Source organism: Natator depressus, chromosome 5, assembly GCF_965152275.1.
Source record: "Natator depressus isolate rNatDep1 chromosome 5, rNatDep2.hap1, whole genome shotgun sequence".
In the NCBI taxonomy this organism is placed as follows: domain Eukaryota; kingdom Metazoa; phylum Chordata; order Testudines; family Cheloniidae; genus Natator; species Natator depressus.
This window is the reverse complement of record NC_134238.1, coordinates 74,846,406-74,868,498: the sequence shown is the minus strand read 5'-3', so window position 1 is coordinate 74,868,498 and position 22,093 is coordinate 74,846,406. Positions and strand designations below refer to the sequence as shown.

The 22,093-nt window shown below is 39.6% G+C and overlaps 1 long non-coding RNA gene across 1 annotated transcript in view; it reads right to left on the bottom strand.

The window, feature by feature from the left end:
- Window positions 1-276: 276 nt before the first annotated feature.
- LOC141988196 (uncharacterized) overlaps window positions 277-22,093 on the bottom strand; it is a 33,977-nt gene continuing 12,160 nt past the window's right edge. Inside the window, exon 3 of the long non-coding RNA XR_012639692.1 lies at window positions 277-453. This is a non-coding gene — a long non-coding RNA (uncharacterized LOC141988196). The remainder of the gene's footprint in view (window positions 454-22,093) is intronic.

Below are 22,093 nucleotides of genomic sequence, written 5' to 3'. Positions count from 1 at the left end.
ACATTTGAAACTAAAAGCTAAAATCAGAATCAATAGAACTGATGTTCCTCTGTGGGCCTTACATCCAAGGATCTTTATGACCTCTACAAAGCAATAATTCTCTGACAACTTAGTGACTGTGCAACATTTGCTTTGGGCTTGGATCAGAACTAGAGATAAAAAGGACAGATTGACACAAGGGGGATCCAATTTACACCCCAGAGGGACATCTGCATTGCATGAGGTAATTCATCCTGTTGGAAAGCAAGCTTGCAGTGCTGACCCCACCTTTCCTTGGTGATTCCACTACAGGAAGGCAACTTTAAATGTCATACTTCACAATTTTCAAACAAGCAATACAATTATTCCTCTGACAACAAACCTTCTATTAGGTCCCAAAGAGTTGGCTTTATCATCGGTTACATTTTGATTTGTTTTAGATGGTTCAGTCAGGATTGCGTGCGCCTTGCAGTCCTGAAGAGAGAGATTAAAAAGGTGCATATTAAGTAGATTGAGTCAAAACTGAAGAAAAAGTTAAAATTGTCATTGAAAATTTCCCTCCATCCCCCCTTTTTAGTCCAAATTTAAAACTTCTATGAATAGAAATCAACATTTTTGACTTTACAAAATTTCATCTAGGTCTAGGGAGACGCTGTTGATTGTTTCATGCAGACAGTACCTTTTATTAGTTACAGCTTTCCGTTCCTCCTCTCCCCCCATTAGATTAGGCCAATCACGACATCTTGCAAATCAGTTTACAGTTCATCACTTGACTCTTTGGAACAAAAGGAATTTTTTCACTCCTGCTGTCTCTCTCAGCCATGATAAATGAATGTGTCTTTTGAGGATTGTGATACACATCCATTCATTCAATCTATGCTTTGGAGTCCTCTAGGCTTATTTTGAGTTGTTCATTTTGTCTTATAAATAAATTACCATTAGGATTGCTTTTTTAAAATATAAATATGGACAGATATTATTGCTGTGCAGATTTGCATATTGTTACCAAGTGATTCTGTGAATGAACTGAGTGTTAACAAAAGGCCTGGGTGATGTTCTCATCTGGGTGGTGGGGAATTATATTAAGTTAAATCCTTTTCATGCTGAAATAGTTTCCATCCAAAGTACTTATTAGATTAAGCCATTTTCTGCAGTGATTCATTTTGATAAAACCACAAATACCATTGCCAAACATGAGTCCTCAGGCGGCTATCCTTAGATTTATCCTTTGATAAACATTTTGCTTATGAATTTTTTTTCCATTTTCTTATATTGCAAGATACAGATAATTCCTTAGTGAAACTGATATGCAGATGTTAATGTCTTTGTTATTTCCGTCACTGATTACTTTCTAGTCTTCTGGTGTGGGTTCTCCATAGATTGCATTTAGTACAGACAGGTGAGTTTGAACTAGATCCGGTTTACTTGAGTATATTAATCCCATTGTAAAAAACGTCTATTATACTCCAAAAAAATTTTGACTTTATTTTCTATGGTACTATATAATTGAATAAGAAGGTTCTTAATATCAGGCTTTACTATCTAACACATTCGTCAAGTGCCAAGATCTATAGACGAAAAGCATTATATAAAACAGCTAAGGTGTCCTGTTACCTGCTGTGGCGCCGGTGGCCCTCCTCACGCCCCCCTACCCCAGATCACCTCTGCTCTGCCTCCGCCTCCCTGGGCCTGAGCGTGAAGCCGCCGCCTGCTTCTCAGCCCTCCCAGGCTTCCCGCGCAAACAGCTGATTCGCGGGAAACCTGGGGGGGGGCAGAGAAGCAGAGCGGGGTGGCACGTTCAGGGGAGGAGGCGGAGGTGAGGTCAGCTGGGGCCGGGCGAGGAGCTGCCGGTGGGTGCTCTGCACCCATCAAATTTTCCCCGTTGGTGCTCCAGTCCCGGAGCACCCATGGCCTGGCACTTTTGGCCGGTTGTTAAATGTAGAAGCCCTTTTAAGGGACAATAGGTTCTAAAAGGGCTTCTACATTTAACAACCGGTTCCAGCGAACCGGTGCGAACTGGCTCCAGCTCACCACTGCATCTATGGCATCAAAAATCATTGGTGTTTATTAAGTCCTATGTGGTTTTGCACAACATGGACTTTATTATATAAAGATGCAATATTTTCATTTATTTTATAAAGTTCATCCAAGAACTAAATATCTAGGAAAAGTTGTTTTTCCATCAATACTTATGTTTTTTCTTGATGTTAGCTGTAATGGTCTGAGTATGCTGTTTTACACTACTCTTTGCAAACCAGTGTGCAAACTCACCAGCCAAGGAAGAAAACCTAAAACCTTGAGCTACAGGGTCACTGCACACTCTTTTCCTCAGATCTTGCTTTGTTTCCAAAATCAAAACCAGGACAAAAAATTCAGCTCCAACTAATGGGTGACAATCACCCACAGCCTTTCCAGCTTCAGCCAGTGAGGAGGAGAGATGTTCATATTCTTCCCTTAAGATACCTTTGCACCAGATTCCTTACTCTTTTTATAACCTCACTCAGATCAGACATGTGATAGGCAGGAATCCATAATCCCCTACATGCCAAATCACTTTTATACCTTGTTACACTCCTGCTTGCTGGAGAACAGTGTCTTCCTTCAGGCACCAAGTTTCAAATTGTATAAAGCTCAAAAGTAACAGGAAACTAGTCTCAGATTCTAACAGATCAATACCCTTTTTAGCTAATTTTTTAAAGCTCAATTAACTAATTTTTTACCTGAATTAACTAAAGCCTTAGCCTTGCAAATATCTGTACTTGGGCAGAACCCTACCCCAGTATGGAGCTCATTGCAAGGCTGGGACAAAGCAGTCCTCCTAGTGGTGGGCAAATAAGAACTGGACTCTGTGGTCAGTCCGGACATTGCATGTCACTAGCATCCATTTCCAAGAAAATAGTACATAGTTAATTTCAGTCAAGGACACAAAGTGCATATATGCATATGGACTGGGTAAATCTATGACCCTAACCCACTACACCCATCATGTGCATGTGCAATTCAGATAGCTGGGATGTACTGTAGGTCCAGGACACTCTCATAGGTCTTGAAGTGACAGAACATTGAATATTTCCTTTTACCCCCCAGTTCTATTATTCACGGACATAAGAGGAAAGGTCTCTCACTTTCTTTCTAATGTTCACCACAGTAATAACCATTGTGCCATTTTGGGACTCTAAAAAGAACCCATTGGGAATGGCAAGTAATGTAATTGTTCATGTTCTCATCTGAAAGTATGTTTTGGGAAGAATATTGAAGATTTCTTTTGGTGATAAATAGTATGGCTAACATGCAAGCAGCACAAAGGTGGACCATCATTCTGAAGCTATTGATTTCATTATACAGACTATAGTAATTGCACGTGTCCTGCTTCTTGTGTACCTGAAAATTAACGAATAGATGGGAAACTGTAACAAGTCCTAACAAATGGATATTCTTCCAACATTAATGTCCTTAAAGCCTTCCGAGGATTCATCGCTCTGAGAAAGTAATCTCCCACCTTCATATGTATACTTTCATCTTTTTCCCCAAAAGGCAGCTTGCGCTCCGTGGAGTGCCAACAGTAATCATTATGACTCAGTGTTATGCTGTAGTCTTTCAAGCCAAATAATCTATATAGAAACAGCTCCAAATGTAGGCAGTCAAATAATTCAGTAAAATCATCCATGAAACTTGGTTCATTTTGCAGAGGTATTTTTATGTTTAAAAAAAAAAAAAAAAAAAAAAAAGGTTAGAATGACATTTAACTAGAGTTACATTGCACTTTTGAGATGAGCCAATGAAGCATCTCATCTGTTCGTAGCTAGCTAGACTATCAGCAGCACAAGCTGTAATATAAGTCACCAAAACAGATTTTCATCCTCTATGAACATCTAGTATTTTGGTTGCACAAGCAATGTCCCTTTTGAGAGAAAGATTCCTTCCTCCCCCCACCACCCACACACACTTTGTCCAGCAAACAGGAAAACCAAAAATCAGAGTTGTTAGTGATTGAGGCATGTTATATACAATAGAACAAAATGGAATGTTATTGTATAAACATATGAAGATACGATATTAGATTGGAAAAAAGATTGTAAACTATACAATGACCAACAAATGACATCAAATACATTCATGTCCTATTTTATCTATAAATTGCATCACAGGTATCCCAATAAAGTGAGACATTATCTTAAAAACTAACTGTCCTCTAATCTAACCAGACCCTTCGCACAGTTCTTGTGACCCAACAGCAGGCTATCTAAAGTGTCATGCCAAAACACTTGATTTTAGTTTCTATTCCCCCCCACCATCCTCAGCTTGTGCCTGTCCCAAGCCACATGCACTCACTACTCTGAGAATGAGGGTAGAATAATTTATGACAATATAACTTATTACAATACCACAAGCATCCTGTTCATGGTCCATCTCAGCATTTCTCAATCTTCCCTGCAGGAAAAGAGAACTAGTTGCATCCAACTTCAGCGCACCATATGTTATTAAAGGCCTATCCATCTTATGCCCATCATGGCTAGTCCTTTGTGCCCCCTCAGTGGGGTACATGTGTCACATTGGGAAATGCTGGCCTAGATACAAAGAAGTGCTCAGCATATTTCTCATGTTAAGAATGTACATCTGACAACAGTATGGACATTTACTGTGCATAAATAATATGATCATATTATAGAACAAAAGCATGTTAATTTATAGCAGAGTGATTACAGCCTTTGTCATAGGGGTATTTGTATAATTAAAGCAACATTCAAAATACAGCATATGAGCAGGTGTTTTATAGAAGCAAAGTTAGTTTGCTATATGGTTTTCTATTTGTCTTCTCTTGCACAAGGTATTCACAGCTACATAGCAAAAGTAAAAATCACTGATGAACAAAAGATGCACACTTAAGTGTGGTAGCTAGAGCACGGCCCTCAGATCAAGCCAGTATTTTATTCCTATCACCTACATGCAATCATCTTGATCACAAATTGTGACTTGAACAGAAGGAGGGAAATCTGAAATATATGTTCACTTGATCTGCCTTTCCTCTATTTCACTTCTGAAGCCCTTCTGCCATTCTAAAAGCTATTCCTTGCTATAGAATAATGAAAGTTTTGGTTTGGGGATTCTGAACATATGTAACTACTATAAGCCTTTGATCACTTTTCTGCTTACAACACTGTTTTACAATGGAAAATCGAGGCACAGAGAAGCTAAAGTGGCTTGCCCCAGGTCACACACGAAGGCTGTGGGTAAGCTGAGAACTAAGCCCAGATCTCCTGAGTCCCATTTTAGGGTCCTAACCACAACACCATTCTTCCTGCATAGCTGTAATACACTACTGTTAAGGACGAAGTTGGAGAGACTCAGTAGAATGTTATAGTTAAAAAAAATAATTTGTCAGTGTGGCGGCTAATTTATTTATTTTTCAATGTATATGTTTATCTACAGTATCCAACATGGAGCAGTAGTAGGTGATAAGATTGTTAGCAAAGAAACTGATAACATTCATGGAAGAGGTTTCATTTTGCTTTCCCTAGGAATTTGAAATGTTGTTGGCTATTTGTTACAGGGTCCCAGGTTTGTGTGGAAGTGGCGAGGGAGGGGGGGGGAGAAGAGATTTTGGAGATAATTCATTTGATGAGATATCTGCCAGTAGATCAGTGTAGAGGGTGTATTCCTCCTAACCATCTTTTTTCTGGTAATGCTAGTGTAAGGACTCTGAATGGGGAGCTCCAGGTTATGAACAGCTATGAGTTTGAACCCTTTCCACCTCTTCCATAGGAGGTGGAGAAAAGGTTCCTTTTCTCCTTTGCTCCCCATATGAGAAAACACTATAGACTGATGCCTTCTATATGCCTTAATTATTTAACTCACTTAACTGTACTATGATGCTTGAAAGCAATCTGGGAATTATAGATTTCATTTGAATTCTTGAATTAATTCTCCTTGGCCATATTTTGCATCATTTTGTGCTCTAAATCCCTGAAATGATCAAATTTTATTGAAAATATAGCAAATTAGTAGTAAAAGAAAAAAAGTAAAAAAGTAGAAATCTAATTGCAAAGATCACTATGATTATTTGTTAAAAGGGAATTTTAAATTTGCACAGATTCTTGCACACTCATCCAATTTGGGAATTGGAAACATGTCATGTAATTTATCTGACCAGTCCTGACTTGAAAGATTTTGGGGTCTGACCAGGAGCTGCCAGTGTGACACTGTAGCCAAAAGAGGTAATGCGATCATGGGATGCATAGACAGGAAAATCTCAAGTAGGAGTAGAGAGGTTATTTTACCTCTATTTGGCAATCATGTAACCATTGCTGGAATACTGTGCCCAGTTTAGTGCCCCCAATTCAAGAAGGATACTGATAAACTGGAAATAGTTAACAGCAGAGCCACGAGAATATTTAAAGGATTAGAAAACGTGCCTTATAATGATTGAGCTCTTTGAGTCTATTTAGCTTAATATAAAGAAGGTCAAAGGGTTACTTGATCAGAGTCTGTAAGTATCTACAGGGGGAACAAATATTTAATAATGGGGTCTTCAGTCTAGAAGAGAAAGGTTAACAATCCAATGGCTGGAAATTGAAGTTAGACAGATTCAGACTGGAAATAAGGTGTACATTTTTGACAGGGGGAATAATGAACCACTGGAACAATTTACCAAGCAACATGGTAGATTCTCCATTACTGATATTTTTTAAAATCAAGATTGGATATGTTCCTAAAAGATTTCTTTAGGAATTATTATGGGGAAGTTCTATGGCCTATGTTACACAGGAGGTCAGGTTAAGTATTATAATGGTCCCTTCTGGCATTCAAATCTATGAATATATGAAGTGATGCCATTTTCTATTTCCAGTTTTCAATATTAGATGCTGCACTTTATAGCATATGTACATTCAAAAATACAGAAGCTGAATACATCTGGCTCTGATATTGATGAAACTGAACTTTTCTTCACCTACTTAAAAAGATAAATTATATGGATAATTAAAGTTTCCTAATGAGTAGTAAAACATTAACACCCTTTTACATCTCAGATGTATGGTGAAGGATCAAAAGAACAAGTTATTTATCAGAATACCTGTAATTACCTACAAAAAGAGTAGATAATGAAGAACTGTTTAGAATGTATTATATATAGGTCAGTAATTTACACAAATATTTTTAAACTCTTAAATATAAGGAAAATATGCAGGCTCAGGATTAGTGATGAAGAAGTGTTACTATGACAATAGGCCAATCAGTACCTAAGTTTATTAGCGGTAGTGTCAGGATTTTCATTATAAGACTCGTCAGTTATTTACCTAACCGGTACACAAAAATTGCTCAGATGTACTTGACAGAAAGGTCAAGATTGTCACACTTTATTACATTCAGGATTTCCATAATCCCAAATAGACACTCACTGATTATGAAGATATAAAATAGACATGCTATAATCTATCATTTAGATTTATATACATGTGTCTGATAGTGCAGATGTAATTTTTTGTACACGGCCTTTACATGCAAAAACAAACTAGCCTCATGTGTATGAGCACTTCAAAACACATGAAGCAGATTCATGCTTAAGCCTACGATTTTGGCACGAGTATTTTTTATTACAAGTCATGGACAAGACGTGGGCAATAAACAATAAATCATGGATTTGTTGAAGTCCAAGCCCCGCTGCCCGGGGCTGAATTATTGGAATATTCAAGAAGTCACAGCAGTCTCCTAAAAATCACAGAATCCGTGACCTCTGTGACAGATCTGTAACCTTAATCATGCTTGCTGGCATCATCTGTAGAGAGGAGGTAGCCAAATTGCTCCAGGCCATCTGTCTACTAGATGTGGTATTGTCCTCTCCCCCTCCACTGCAATTCACAAGTGTCCGTCTTCTTCCTCACTGGTAGAACTTCCTTTACCCTGTCCAAAATAAGACTGGTTTTTCTTCTTGGTTAACTGTCCATGATCAGATTACAAGTTTGTCAAAGGATATTCATCAACTGAATTTACTCACATTTTTGTGGTCTTAAAAATACTTCTGGATTGATCATGAACAGTTTGCTACAAGCATGCAATACTCAATGTTTAAAAACTGGGCTGTGTTGCTGAGCTCTCACTGATCAGAAGAGACACATGGTATTTTTGGTTCCTGAATTGGAGGAGACTGCAAATGTCAATTAATGTACAAAAGTTCACATGTATAAATTAAAAATTCAGTTGCCTCAGACATTAGTATGTATAACTTTGCAATTTGGTTTCTGCAAATATTCATCAACTTGGTCACTTCAGCGTTTGTGGAAAAACAAACGTGAAAAGGCACAGCACATGGCCAATTTAAATACTGGGGTCACGCTGTCTGGAGTGGCTCAATTCCATGACATCCTACATCAGGGCAGACTGTCAAAAGCAGGGCAGACAACCCACTGGTAGTATGTTCTATAATTAGAGTTCGCCAACCCAGTGCTAAATGTGAACTCCCAAAATACTACAGTGGAGTCACAGACAATCCCCTTGAAACACTCCAGTCTATTTTGCCACCCAAGCAAGCTGGACTAAGTAATAAGTGGTCACTTACACCAAAAATCAAATATTCCAGGTTACACCCAGTCCCAGGAGGCCAGTAGCTCACCCAAGTCAACTTGCATCCTAGATCTCACAAAGACAAATACGGAGAGCCAATTCTATAGTAAACTAAAGGTTTTTTAGCTCAGAAAAGGGAATGAGTTATTGAGAGGTTAAAGCAGGTAAAAAAATATATATGTACGGGTGAGTCACAGCCTATAATTTCAAAAGGTAGCAGAGATATAGCAATCTGCCAGTTTCCCAAAAGTCTTTTAGGGCTACCCAGAGTAACTCTGGGAATCTCAGGCTTCTCATTCAGTTATTCTGCCCTATTAGAATCCAAGCAGTCTAGTGATAAAGAATTTTTCCGTGTCCATATTTATAGCTTCTCACAGAAACCAAGCTGACCGCAACAGTTCCCACAGAGGTCCTTTCTTCATGGATGGCAGGAGCGGGAGGAAGGCATTTAAAGTCTTGATCCTTGATCTCACACATGACTCATTTGATTTAATGAACAGGACTTAACATCTTTTGTAAGAGATAATTTGCATTACCAGGCTTCATTCTCATCTGATGGATTACTGAGTTACAGGGTCATGCTCATAAGTGTTTGCGGATAACTACACCTCATGTTCTAATGTGAGTGAGAACAACACATGAAGCATCCTACAAGCATTTTATAACACGCTGAACACATTCTTATAAATTTGAGAGCTAATATTAGTTTTGATAATGCTAACACACAGGTACATGAGACTAGTTTCCAGCTATGGATTTCAGAGTATTTCTTGAGGCCTGGGGCCTTGACATGAGCTAGAACCTGGTCTGCCAGCATCACAATGTGAGTGAATATTAATGGGAAACATATTGCACTATTCACCCAGATCTACCTGTAATGCAGAAACAATTTCATCCTGGGACAATTGTTTTTCCTATGGAATCAGCCAAGTATGAACAATTTGTAGTGCTCCCTCATCTCAAAATAGTCTTTTTTAGGAAATGAGCATTCTAATGCAAGAAGTTCCCAACTGTTGGGACAAATTTTTTTACTGTTCTGCACTGACTCACTATCAAGTCTGAGGTCTGCAGAACACTGATATACTCTGGGGCTCACAAGGGAAAGGGGGAAACTGTCACCTATTTAGTCTCATTTATACAGGAAGTGAGCAGGGTGTGGTGGGTAAGTACCACCAACAACATCCCAGTTTATGCTTTAAATGCGAGACAATAGCTTTGGAAGTGTTTGCAGAATTGAGCACGTGGATGATATGCATAGAGTGCAACTCATCTTGGGGTGTTACTAAATCAGGGCCCAGAGGCTTGGTACAATTATGCCAAAAGAAGGAGGAGGAACCAGTATAGAGAGACCCCCACGGTCCTAAGAAGTGCGTGCACATACATACAAAATTAGTTGATAAGCTGAAGAGGTTTGATGGGCGCAACCATCCTGAAAATACTAGCAAGGAGGTGCTCGGACCGGCTAATGAGAGAGACCAGAGGGATCTGGCAGTCTGTGCTTATTGTTGTAAAAAGCAGAAAACCTGAGTGTCCTCTAGGAACCAGAACCAGAGAGCATTGATCAAGGCTAGGAGAAAAGGGATCAGCCTATGAATCAGCTGCATCTGGGGCACGAGCAGGCAAATTGTGCATGGCTGAATGAAGGAGATGGAAGAGTCACAGGTACTAAACAGAAGCCGGGAAAGGTAGCTGTCTTTGGCTATGAGAGAGAGCAATGAAAGACATATTGCATAAATTTAGCTTAACAGAAAAATGTATTCATTCATACAGACCCTCACTAAACCAGTCTAATCGCTGAAACAGTGACAAATGAAGGATTCTGGTGGAAGTACTTTATAATTTTAAATAAATATGTGCCCAAGGTGCCTGGATGGGGCACACTGAGAATGCTAAACTCAGGGCCGACTGCAAGAAATAGGGCAGGCAATCGCCAAAACTGATGGTTTATTCTATCATTAGATTCACCAAGCCAGTAACACAATAGCTTCTGTAATACCACACGGGTAAACAAGAAGCCAAATACAGTCCTCTTTATGCATTCCAGCTCTTGGCTCCCACCTAGACAGAGTCTAACGTAGTGAGGGGTTACTGAAAACCTGATTCACCATACATGAGGTTCACCAATCCCAAAGGACCAGACACTTATCCCCTAGTCCATATGAGTCTCAGATCTTACCTAATAATCATGCTGATGCCAATCCTTTAGTAACTAAAACAAACTTTAATAATAAAAAAAGAAAAAGAAAGAAGAGAGTTGCAAATAGTTAAAAGATCAATATACATACCAGGGACTTCCAGTGTTCATGGTTCAGGATAGCAGCAGTGATGGAATAAACTGCTAGCTTGTAAAAAAAAAGTCTGGAATCATCCCAACAGGTCAGAACCCAAAGGTAGCTTAGATGTAAAGTCTTTCCAAGTATTTTCCAGGTTATTCCTAAAAAATTATTTGGAAGATCTCCATCTTACAACTTATACTTTCCCTGTTCAAAGTTTAAGCAGACTAGAGATGGATCAGGCCCAGGGCTTTCCTTTATAGTTCTCTAGCAAGCTGACAAGTCTCTTGTCACAACAGGACCTTTCCCAGAGGAAGAATAGGCAGCGCAGATTAGCTTCAAAGCAATAGTACACAGACAATCTTCTATTTCTTATGCATACACAGGTAAACTAGTTGCATTCATTCACATAAGGAAAATAGTTGGTACTTCATTATAGCATAGGTAGTTACACTGAAAACAAAGTAGATAATATTAGTTTCCTGCAGTATCTTACACCTTTGATATTAAGGTCAACTGGACACAGTCGCATACATAACTAAGGCAATTAAGACATGAAATGGAACTAGCATCTACAAGCTAATCTAGTTAGATTGTTTAACTTCCAACGAGATATAGGTGTAAACAAACAAATACACTTAGAAATCAAGGGTAGATGCTATTACTACAAATAAATGAGTGGACAACTGCTAGTCTAATATTTCTCTTTGCATAGGCACAGAGTTTTTCTTTTCCCCAGGGGTGCTCCATCCCTGGTCTGCCCCGAGGCCTTGCCCCCACTCCACCTCTTCCTGCTCCCCCCTTCCCAAGTCCCCACCCTCACTCTGTCTCTTCCTGGCCCTGCGCCGCTCACTCCCCAAGGCCCTCACCCACTCGTTGCTCTCCACCTTCCCCCAAGCCCCTCCCCCAGCCTCCAATTAGCTAATCAGGGGTGGTACCTCCAACCAGCTGTGGCTGGTGGGTGCTGAGCACCCACTATTTTTTCCCCCATGGGTGCTGCAGCCCCAGCTCACCCATGGAGTCGGTGCCTATGTCTCTTTGTCTTGATTACATTTCAATGCCTCTTGTTGTTTTGGGTCATACCCAGATTGCCAGGTCTATCAGTGTCACAATATACAAGAGACTTTCATGCAGAAATTTACAAAGCTCTGGATAACATCAAACTTCCAGATTATGTTACAAACTAGGAAGAGGAACTGGGACAATCAGCTGCTATAGAGAAGGAACAAGTTTATAAACAATGAGGGAAATTAGCCATTGGAACAACTTGATTGAATATTTTTGCTAAAAAGATATAGTCTAATACAAACAGGACCTAATTCAGGGAAGTTCTATGGCCAGTGTTTTGCAAGAGTTCAGACTAGATGATCACAGTAGTCCCATATGGGTAGATATGACTAACTGTGGGATTCAGCTACTGTACCGGACACAAAAGACACATGTGAACCATGCCCTCCAGGACACACTGTTTTTAAGGGTGGAGAAGATCAGTTTTTATTCAAATTTGGGTGTTTCCTACAATTTAGTTTATTCTGAATAGAGGTAAAATGATATTAGTAAGTTAAATTTTAATTTACTTCATTTATGGTAATTTCACAGTACAAAGAACAAATGTTGATTGGAAAAAATGGCTTAAAACATTTGTTTGCATGTACAGAAAGTGACCACTTACCATTCATTAGTAGTTTAAATAGGCATGAAAATTGTTCAGACAAGAAATTCAAAACTTCTCTTTTCCAAAATATGAACCTAACATTTCTCAGTTCAATTTTTTAATAGTCTAGTATAATATTTTATAAGCCAGGTATATGTAGCAGAATTGTTAAAATCTACTGTAACAATTTATTTATAGAATCTGTGGTACACACAATCTATAATAATCATATTGTTTCACCTTTGTGCACCTAATCTAAAGTGAGCCAGTCCAGCAGTGCAACAGCAGCAATAGCTTCCATGATCAAATTAGTAAGTCCTAGATTCTGGTATCTCAAAGAGGGAAAATAGTGACACCAAACTATATATTTAGGAAAAGACAAAGATTCATCCCACAACTATATTATTAGTCACAGTGATAAGCTTTGCTATATTAGAGCTTATAATATTTAATTTAAAGTACAACAACAAACATTATATTTAAGGAGAACATTACTTCTTATAGTTCTCCTTTTTCTTGAATGCTGGCAGATGGATAGCACAGTGGATATTTGTAAAAGCAGGTAGACAATGTTGCCATTTTCCACATAACATACATTCACATCAAATATTGAAATAAATAACTTAAAATTACAGATCAAGCCTCAACACAAAGAAAGGTGTATGTTCCTCACACATCAATTCTCCCCTTTGTCAAGGTTCAATACAGTAAAAAACTAAGCATTTTAAAGTGCTTTTGAGATACAGAAAAGATTTTAAAATAGCTAAAAAGCAAAGCTAAATAATAACTGTTACTTTGAAAGCATTAACAGACTTGACATTCTGCACCCTATGTGTCAGAATTCTGTATAACATCTGAAAGTCCTCAAGGCATACATCCTGAGGTGGTAGGTAGGACTCAGTAGAACAAGGTCAGCAGAATCCTTGGCACAATAAGGCCCCCAAGCAATGGCAAGGTCATTCAATACATGAAGGTCCAGAACTATGAAACATTATTCTAATAAGAGGTCTTATCAATAGGCTGTTTTAACAGAAACTCAGTGTAACCTTTCAAGCAAAGCAGGAAAAATATGACTTGAGTGTTTATTTTGAGCAAGAAACCCTAGTACGAAAACTTACAAATGGGTTTGACGTGATCTAATTTGAGGATCCTGGAGAAATATTTTGAAGTAATTCTGCAAGAGCAGAAGTTGCAGCCAAGCACAATTCCTTTAGGATGGTAAAAGCTAGAATTTCATTTCATCTGATAATGGCTAGATAGGAAGTAAACCAGCATTATTGAAATGTTTACCTATGATTTGTGCACACTGCTGTAAAAAACATACTGTTGATACTTCAATACTTGACTTCCCTCTCCCTTCCTCACTTGCTCCAAGCCTTATTTATTTCAAGCACATGTGTCTTGTCTTTAATCCCCTGGACTGGCTATTTGTATCACAGATAGCAGCGCAGGGTAGGAAGGGGATGGAGATAAGGAGAGTAGCCTTCACAGGCCTCTACTTCCTTCCTGGACAGATGGGTGGGAAGTGGGTAGGCAGGAGTGAGGAGTGGGTGAAGCTTTGGCTCTGATCCCTCTACCACAATGTGCAAGCTGGAGCTGCTCAGTTAGTGTGGAGGGGGAAAGTAAGCTGCACCAGACATAGGGTTGATGCAGATTAATTCTTCCTCTGTGCACAGGTGGAAACCGGCACCAGACTGTGACTCAGACAGTTTGGTCCTGGAGCAGTGTAACTATGTGCCTTCTTTTACTCAGGGCTTGTGCCAGAGACTAACCTTTTGGGGGCAGGGACCAATTCTTACTATATGTCTGTACTGCACCTAGCACAATGGAGTCTCAATCTCAGTTGGGATCTTTAGATATTGCCATAATCCAAATAATCATGATCAATATTATGAAACAATAAGAAATGTAGGGCTGGAAAGGACCTCAAGAGGTCATCAAGTTAATTCCCCTGCATTGAGGGCCAAGTAAACCTAGAGAGCTGATCCTTGACAGGTGTTTGTCCAACCTGTTCTTAAGCCTCTGGCAGCGATTCCACAACCTCTCTTGGAAGCCTGTTCAGAATTTAGGCTTATATATCAAATAACATTACCCAAATATAATGAAATGTACCCCCAGATTCAAAAGGGTCCTCTCTCATCTGCAGTGGTTCAGAATTCCAATAGCTATTTTAGACCAGTGGTTCCCAAACTTGTTCCCCTGCTTGTGTGGGGAAAGCCCCTGGTGGGCCTGCACAGCCCACCAGGGGCTTTCCCTGCACAAGCGGTGGAACAAGTTTGGGAACCACTGTATTAGACCATAAATTGTTCAAAGCATTAAACATATTAGTTGTGAGACAAATGGGCTGGGGTCCAACAAGGCCATCTCATGGGCAGCTACAGAGGAAAGTGGTTGTGTTATACATGTAAACAAAGAAAGTGTCTATTGTCCAAAAATTCATTTGGCAGACATCTAGCCTGTAACGTCTTCATTCAGACAGGACTGATACCAGTGCTGCAAGATTTATCAGAGAGAATAAACCCAATCCTTGACACTATGGTGTGGTTTATAAAATGTGAAGGAAACCTATGGCTATTATAAAGCATAGGCACCAGGGCAGAGTCTTAGGTAATTTGTAGTTCATAACAACAAAGATCAGAAAAGCATTTAGCTAGTGCTACACAGACAAACTGGCACTATTGAGGCAAACAGAAATAAAACCATGACAGTAGGGCCCAAAGTGTCTGCATAAGGCTTCAAGCATTTCAACAGAATACATCAATCAAAGACCAGTAAAAGATCAAGGAGAATTACAATTGAGAGTGTACTAAACTCCAACCACTCCTGTATAGGAAAAGTCACCACAAACCTACTGCTCATTAAAATAATGTCATAATTTTGGCCTGATGCCCAGTTCTTATCTCATAATTTTATATAGTTTGTAAGTGAGACTGCATGTCTCATTGTTACGATAGAAAAAAGGGACATCTGAAATAAGGCAGTGATGCCCAAAGAGTAAATAATTCCCATTAAAGTGGCTGGAAATGTTAACCTTTTAAAAAAAAAAAAAAAAGAGTAACTTGCTCTAACAGCTGCCAGAGCGCTCTCTCATACTGATACATGATGATCTTTCACACAATTGAGCCACAAAGCTCTGTGAGCTGCACCGCTCTATCATCAAACACTTGGGATCTGAAGTTTTCAAGGAGAGCAGAGAAAAGGAGTTAGAGCATGGATTTGAGTTACAGAACTGTCACTAGTTCTAGAAATATATTTATTATTAAATGAAAAACCTGTTAGTGTCACATTAAATTTCAACATAGCCACACAATCCAGTGTTCAGAAGCAATTCAAATTCAAAACCCTCCGCAGACACCTTAATTGTACACTGACTAGGGTGACATACTTTTTGGCAACCATACGTTTTACAGATTGAGATTATCTGGCTTCTGATCCAGCAAAACTCCAAAACCTGTGAGTAGTCCCATTGACTTCAAGTTGTGTGTATGCTCACGTAATTTGATAGAATGAGGACTGTGTAAGGATATGGAAATATTTTGTGCATCAAGGAAATGGCTTGTAAACTCTTACTACTTGGGTTGGAATATGGAGAGGAAATGTTTAGTGCCACTCAATGGAAGGTACAATATAGATTCAGAATGGAGTGGTTTTGAGGGGACTGTCAGAACAGAAGTATGTGAATGAAAGGCTTAAAGCCTTTGCTAGTGTCAGCTCTATTGAATTATTGTTCTTAAAAAAAAAACCCTCATAACACAATCCAGACTAAAGTCAACATAAACTTCCAGATATGAACTTAAATTCCTTAGCTGGACAGGTGGGTGGGAAGTGGATTGGCAAGAGTGAGGAGTGGGTGAAGCTTTGGCTCTGATCCCTCTGCCACAATGTGCTAGCTGGAGCTGCTCAGTCAGTGTGGAGGGGGAAAGTAAGATGAACCAGACATAGGGTTGATGCAGATTATATAGTCCTTGCACAGAGGAAGAATTAAAGATTATTTATATCCGAAGGAATGGGTTCCCAAACTGTGGGCCACGACACACTGCTTGGTGGTCCGCCAGCACAACTGCATTCTCCAGTCAAGATCTTAGTAAATCTTTAACTTCCCATGACTTGTTTAATCTAAGTGAAAGCTATATAAATGTAATGCTTTGAGCTGTATATGTTGGACAGAGTATAGAAAAAATATTTATTTATTTTAAAAAACAAGCTGCAATATGTCAAGTTTAATTCTCGTGAATACAATGGTGCGTTTCACTGCAAGGTAACTTAGCAACATACACACAGTCCACCATTTACAACTGTAAAAAACATCAAGCAGTATTTCAATCTGACATGTTTTTAAAAAGTAAATTGAGCCAAGAAGAGTGCAGTGGTGGTGAAGATAATGAAAGTCCCAGACCATCTACAGCTACATAAAATGAGCCAGCCAAAAATATAAAGAAAGTGTTAAGAAAATATGATCACTCATACTTGAGGTTTGGATTCTCCTTTAGCAGATCAGATGAATACCTGTTGCCTCAGTGCATTATAACTGTTATTTAATATTTTTGCTTTACAATATTTGATTCTTTTCTAACTAGTAGAGAGTAGGGCTGGGTCTTTACTTACACAGCAGATTTTACATGAAAAAAATTGAACACAATTTAGTATTCTAAGTTGGACAATTGTTTTGTTTTAAAACCAAAAAAGAACAAAGTTGTTAAACACATTGTGTTAACATTGTTGTGTTGCTTATCATTCAGTTTTAAACATTGTACATTTCTATGTTGTGTTTTCCCTTTTTGACCACTACATTTTGCTCTGAACATTTTTTTAAGTGTAGTTTTACTAAAACTATTTGGTTTCAAAGATCTTGAAGCATTTCTTTGAGTGCACATTGCTAGGGATTTCTATCAATACAACTGTTTACATTAAAATGAAAAGGAAAAATGTACATTAATTATTACATACAAATAAACTATAAATTTCTAAATCAACAAAGTGAATAATTTTCTTCAGGAAGTGTTAATAGTGGGCCACAGTGCCTACTGCAGCTGCACAGGTGGGCCTCAGGGAAAAAAGTTTGGGAACCCCTGTCCTATAGCACTGATTATTATAGGATTTCTAGCAAATAAACATAGAACTTTTAATTAAAATGTAAGGAAAGTGCTCCAGAAGCCAGCCTTTTTGGATGGAGGTGTTTAAGGGTATGTCTACACTGTAATTAAAAACCCGCAGCTGGCTCATGTAATTGTGGTGTAGAACTTCAGGCAAGAACTAGAGCCAGGCCCTAGGATCCTGTGAAGTGGGAGGGTCCCAGCAATTGGGCTGCAGCCTGAGTCCAAACGTCTACACCACAGCTACACGGCCCCTGGGCCCTAGCCTGAGCCAGCTGGCATAGGCCAGCCATGGATGTCTAATGGAAGTCCAGACATACTCTCAGGGCCTGATCCAAAGTTTATTGAACTCTGTGGAAAGACTGTCTTTCGTTAAACTGACCAGATCATAGGATATAGGAAATGATGGATTTTGAGTTCAAAACTTGCTGATTTAAAAAGAAGATGACGACAACGACAACTTACCCTGTGTGAAAGTCCATCCATCGGCCAATACTAAAGATCAAAGTTTGAAAACGTCTCACACATAAAGCTGAATAAAAAAAAATTAATAGATATGAGCAGACAGAGAAGCCTTTCACAACTTTTGCTGATTGTTTCTAGGTATTATTGATAGCCTTCTCTAGTTATACTCCACTTTGTAAGATGAGTAATACTATAATGGTTTAACATAGAAATAGCATGTTGTACCCAGAGGTTAATAAATATTCCCTCTGAATTAAAAATTTTAGTTAATTTTGAACTATTTGCTTTTTATTGGGTTCCTTGGTATTTGTCAATTCCTGCCATCTCATTAGTTTTAATAGGGTTGCTGAGTCAAATTTAGTGAGAGATGTAAGTGTTTGAGCTTTTACTATTTTATGTTGATGCATTAGTCTATAGATGACAATAGAAGATGCCTGTACCAATGACAAAGGTTATCCTACATTATTGGTGGTTTATAGAAATGTGGTCCTAGTCTAATAATGCAAATTGTAGTTCTGGCAATGAAAGCCCTGAAGCAGCTTATCTTGGAACCCTGATGATCCTGAGTTAATGTAGTAGCATCTATTTTCTACAGGTATTAAGGACTATAATAAAGGAATGCAATTGCCTATATATGGCACACATTATTTCTGCCATTGATGTCTGTCTATACTTGACAATCAAATTAACTCAGACATATCCAAAGCTATCATGTGGAAAGGGCAGAGCAAATTCAGGTGGAGGAGATTCTCTATGCGCTTTTGTAAACAGAATTCTACAAAAGGAATGAAAGGAGAAAATAAGTTAGTGAATATAATTTTATTAAGAGGGTGAATTCTATGGCAAAGTTTGGCTCCGCCAAATTGCATGAATCTGGAGGCTTTAGATATCAATTTTTATATAGCCTAGGTTTTTAAAGCATTGTGTATTAGAAAGTTGTTTGTTAAATGAATTCTTCTCTACTGGTAGAAGTTTGAACTAGGATATTTCAGTGCGTACTGAAGTACAATACAATACAAGGTCAACTAATTTGCTTATACAGGCTGTTTTCAGTATTGAACGTCACATGCCCAGCCTACAGGATACTGCTATTTGATAAAAATAAGCCTATCTGTTGTTATTCAGAGTAACAATAGGAATAAACAGAGTGATAGTAGGATAATGGTTGCAGAATGGCCAAATTATTATTTATTTTTAATACTGATATTATAACTAAAGTCCAAAATTAAGTTTTTGGCACAATCATGTTGTTAATCTTAAATTACAGCGTTAGAGAGCAAAATATCAATAAGACAAGCGCTGCCATCTACAGCTTTGACAAATCTGGTTCTCCATGTTGACAATCATGTTTAACCACTAGAGTCTGAAGTAGCTTTTCATTTACACCGGTATTAAGGAAGCTCATATGATAACTGCCTGTTTTACATTTATGCCTGAAGCGAAAAAAAAGGTTACATAATAGAGGGGAAATGTTTTCCCTTGGTAAACAAGAGAATCAGTTTGAATACTGCAAAGGGAGCGCAAAAAAGAAGCAGCATTGCTACTGTTAAATATTTAGCATTTAAATGCTGGTTACCCTCAGCCATTAATAAAGATTAGTGCTCCAATGCTGAGAGGGTTCTAGCTGAATATGCCCTGTCTCCATTTCTTACTGCTGTTTGGTACTGGGAGCAAGAGTGTCCAGGGAGAGAAAAGGGAGATGGAATATAGAAACTTTGTATTTCACATTGTTTTAGATAATGACGAAAGCATGCTACTCACCAAAGTGTGCACCAGCAACACCAAAGTAAGCGTTATATGGTTGGAGCAGTCTGTAATAACTTATAAACACTATCTTGACCAGGGCACTGCATGGTTTACTGTATGCATATATTGAGTTTAATTCAATAGCAGGATTTTTGGGCCAGTGAGTTCACCACTTGTCACAAGCTCCCATAGGGATGAACCGTAGGTTGCATACCTAGTCAGACCTGCTGGCAAGCGTGCATGATACAGGGTACTATTGTCTAGGCCCAGTCTAATAGTTTGGGGAAGGAAATCACAGGATTCCACTCCAGAAGAAGAAAGGCCACAAGGCCTAAGATGTGGTGATGCAATCAGAGAATCCAGAGGTACAGTTAGCCCTGTAACCATGATAATATATTTTATTTAAAAGATTTTAAGATGTTTGCCTGAAGTGTTAATACCATGAGAATTTATGAATTGTGAAAACAAAAGCTTAAGTTGAAAATATAACTCCAAAATAAATTAATGTATCACAAAAAGTTAACAGCAGAATTTAAACATGAGTTGGATATATTTAGTTACTATTTACACATAACAGATAAGTATTCAACATGGTGATGTAACCATATGACTTCCATTATTAACAGTCTTGCAACAGATTTTTTAAAAGCAAACTAAAAAGTTTAGTCAACCTAAAAATAATTCAGATGAAAACGGTGTCTTCAGATATTTTTGTTTACTCAGGGTAGTAGTCTGGAATTACATTATAGCCTGTTTTACTAGTACATGGCATAAGAACAAAAGAGCTGCCATACAGGATCAGATTGTGGTCCCTCTTGCCCAATATCCTATCTCTGACAGTGGCTTGTACCTGAGCTTCACGGTGAGTATGCAGAACAGGACAATTAAGGACTGACCCATCCCTGGCAGTCAGAGGTTTAGAGTTGCCCTGAGCATAGGGTTGTGTCCCAGACCATCTTAGTTAATAGCCATTGATGGACCTATTCTCCATGAACGTATCTAGTTCATTTTTTTTTAACCCAGTTATACTGTTGGCCTTTACAACATCCCAGGGCAAAGATTTCCACAGGTTAATGGTGTGTTGTGTGATAAAGTATTTTCTCTTGTTTGTATTAAACCTACTGCCTATTAATTTCATTGGGACACACACACACACACACACACACACACACACGTTTTTGGATTGTGGGAAAGGGTAAATAACACTTCTCTATTCACTTGCTGTACAGTCTTCATGATTTTTATAGACCTATAGCATTCCTCCCTCCCCTTATATTTTATTTTTAAGTTGTCATCATATGGAAGCCATTCCATACCCCTGATCATCCTTGTTGCCCTTTTCTGAACCTTTCCCAGTTTCACTATATCTTTTTTGAGATGAGGCAACCAGAACTAGACTCCATATTCAAGGTGTGAGCACACCATGGATTTATAGACTAGTATGATATTTTGTCTTGTTTTCCATCCCTTTCCTAATAGTTCTTAACATACCTTCAGCCTTTTTGACTGCTATTGTGCACTGTGAAAGTTTTCAGAAAACTTTCCAGTGACTCCAAGATCTCTCTCTTGAGTGGTAACAGCCAGTGATGAGCTGCCAAAATCTTAACTGGTTCCCTCTTCACCCCACGAGGGGGTCGTGGCCCGCCTGCCCCTCCCCCGGGATTCCTGCCCCATCCAACCCCCTCCCCTGTCCCCTGACTGCCCCCAGAACCGGGCAGGAGGGTCTTGTGGGCCACCGTAGTGGGTGCCCACTGCGCCCCACCCCTAAGAACCAGAGGGACCTGCCAGGGGGTGAGGTGTGGAGTCCTGGTGGTGCTTACCTGGGGTGGCTCCCAGGAAACATCCGGCAGGTCCCTCTGGCTCCAAGGGCGGGATAGCGAAGCTAGGGGGAGAGCAGGGGGAGCGGCCGCTCCCCCCACCAATCACATCAAAAGTGGTGGCTTAGGCACTGACTCCATGGGTGCTCCGGGGCTGGCACACCCACGGGGAAAATTTGGTGGGTGCAGAGCACCCACCGGCAGCTCCCCTCCGCTCCACCTCCACCCCTGAACACACCGCCCCACTCTGCTTCTCCGTCCCCCTGGCTTCCCATGAATCAGCGCAGGAAGCCTGGGAGGGCTGAGAAGCAGGCAGCGGCTTCATGCTCAGGCCCAGGGAGGCGGAGGTGAGCTGGGGTGGGGAGCGGTTCCCCTGCGCCCCCCCCCATCCCGCCGGGTTACCTGCTGCGGCGCGGGCAGCCCTCCTCGCACTCCCCGCCGCCCCAGCTCACCTCCACTCTGCCTCCTCCTCCCTGGGCCTGAGCGCGAAGCCGCTGCCTGCTTCTC